Source organism: Sinocyclocheilus grahami, unplaced genomic scaffold (assembly GCF_001515645.1).
Source record: "Sinocyclocheilus grahami isolate Dianchi unplaced genomic scaffold, SAMN03320097.WGS_v1.1 scaffold963.1, whole genome shotgun sequence".
In the NCBI taxonomy this organism is placed as follows: Eukaryota; Metazoa; Chordata; class Actinopteri; order Cypriniformes; family Cyprinidae; genus Sinocyclocheilus; species Sinocyclocheilus grahami.
The window spans coordinates 257,201-260,106 of NW_015506142.1; positions in this window are offsets into that span (position 1 = coordinate 257,201).

A 2,906-nucleotide genomic window follows, 5' to 3' on the forward strand; every position below is an offset into this window, starting at 1 on the left:
AGATAACAAGGAGATTGCTGATAGTGTTGACTAACAAAACGCTTCCTGCATGTCTCAAGTCAAGTCATAACACTGCTACTTCCATAACTTTTTTTTTTTTACACGTTTCTACTGTTCAGATTCACTGAATGGTCCCAGAATTCTGAAGTGAAATAAAGCAGCATACACGATTGCCATACAATTGCTCTAGGCAGTCAATTCCATGTAATCAACAGTTTGAATAATTTTTTACACTATACATCCTTTGATATTCGGCTAAAATACATCAGAAAGACGACAAGTATAATGGCTGATTTTGGTTACAACCCGTATCAATCTTCGCACCTAAATTTCTAACCACAAATCAAGTTATCAAAATATGTTTTTGCTGTAAATAAAACACTAAAACTATTCTGCTTTTAAACATGCCACCTTTAAACTTACATTAAATAATCAACATTTCATACATCAAGTTTGTTTAGTGATTCAAATGGAATTTGAAGCCATTAACAACGGGCAAAAGATTGTTAACTGGCCAGTTTTTAACAACGACTAACAGTCTTAAAAGTTTAGAGATGATCTAAAACAAACTTGATAAAACCCGGTGACTGTAAAATGCGTGTAATTTTTGAATTAACGTTAGGCTACTCACATTTCAGCACTGAAGAGATGTTTTATAATTGATACAACCCGGTGACTGTAAATGCGTGTAAATATGTGTTTGAAATATTCACATTTCAGCACTGAAGGGCCAATTTAAAACCATACACTCACTAGCTCGACGGCTTGCTCAGCACCGATTTGATAGCATTACTTCTGGTAATACTACCTGGATAAAATACTGGTGAGGAATATAAGAAAATGTTTTTACCATGTAGGTGCAGATGAAGGTCAATGCAGTTGAAGGACTTCGGATGGCAAATGGCGATGTATAGCAGATGTCCTTTGAACTTGTGTCCTCTTCGGGAAAAAAGTGCTTTTCAAATGATGTTTGTAAAAAAATTGTCATCCCAAGTACCTGACTGAAAATAATTTGGGATGCTTAAAAATGGCAAATTAACCAAACCAACAAAACACACTTTGGCCAAACTTGTACTCGCACTTGTACTCCCAATTAAAAAATATATATATAAAAATACTGCATTGTACTGTATTTAACACAGCCCACAATGCATTGAAAACAGTAAAAAAACTGATTACTTAGTTACAGTAGAGTACTGTTAAAAATTGGCTGTAAATTAACAGCAATTTCTTAAATGGCAAAATATTGCCCAGGATGCATTGTTTTCTACAATACATTACAGTTTCAATGAAAAACAGTATGTTACTGTCAGATTTTGGCCGTTTTTTTACAGCAATTTTTGACAGTGCAGGCAAAGATCAGAACATAGGAAAACAGACAAAGCAAGACTCCGCTAAAGCTAGGAAAACTAAGCAGGCTCCGTAAGGTAGCTATCAGCTAAACAATGATATTCGCTAAACAATACTCGGCAGTGGGAATGGATCAGAGTGAGTGTTAAATAGGGGATGTGATTGATTACAGCTGTGTGCAATCAGTGCTGTGTGCGCGTGTCATCAGTGCAGTGGATGATGGGATATGTAGTCCGGGGTGATATGCAACAGTGTGTAGTGTGAGAGTCAATGAAATGGAAAGGGTGACCTCTAATGGCTAGCAGACGGAAGTTCATGGACCGGATACGTGACATTTATATTTTACTTTTATTATAATTTTAATAGTTGTAACATCATTAGAGTCTAGTGTTAATATGTCATTGCTATTTACTGTCAATTTAATTTAGTTGTCCCCTGTAATTCCCTGTATATATATATGTATGCTATATATACTGTACATGTTCCTTTCAGCAGAGTACTCTTTTGCTTTCAGAAAATGCATCTTGAATAAGGTTTGTATATTTTGCTGTATTAGCATTTTAATATTATATTTCATGTATAAAATCGAACAAAATCAAGCTTATGTTTATGTTTAAGTTTATGCTTACAATAATAAAAATGCTAATGGGGTATAAAATAAACTTACTTCAAGATATGTTTTTGGAAAATAAAATCTGATTTAGTATGCAATTTGCTTCTCAGGTTTTTAGGTTCTCAAATTTTATTTGAAAAGATGTTTTGATATTTTTAATATAGTCAAAACCCAGAGACACTGAAAAGGCCTAGTATTTCGCATTTTCTGCAGGTTTCACATGTTGAGGAGCCCCAGAGGGTGTGAGAATCCTTCCTCTCTGAATTATGTTGTCACGTTTGGAAAATGATGTTTATATTTTATCCCTGATGTGCTTTCACAGCCTCCGTCTCTTTTTCTGGCTCTTGGCCTAAGCCTTTTGATTTCTTCTCATCTCCCTCCCTGTCCTTCTGTGGAGCTTTCTGTCTTTACTTTCTTCTTTCCTCTTTTTTCTCTCTCTGTCCTAAAGGTTTGTCTTTGTGAAAAATACCCACTGTCTAATATAGTTTATTTCTTCACCTCAGCTCAGGAAAATATCATTAATCAAAGATGTCAGGTCTGATACCACAGAAGGTAATTTAACGAGACATTTGGGTAAGACTTTATAATAACTTTCATTAATAAATCATTAACAAACATTACATAATGTTTAACTAATCATTACTTAATATATATTCACATATCTAGACATATGAGTGTCACGAATCCGGTTCATGGACTTTCCAATTCATTGACTCTCGCACTACACACTGATGCACATCACCCCGGACTACATTTCCCATCATGCATTGCACTGATTGCACTCAGCACGAATTGCACACACCTGTTTACACTGATTGCACCCAGCTGTTTCATATCACTCCCTCACTATTTAACACTCACTCTGATCCCTTCCCTCTGCCGAGTATTGTTTCAGCGTTTATCACTCTCCTAGAGATAGCTACCTTACGGAGCCCTAGTCATT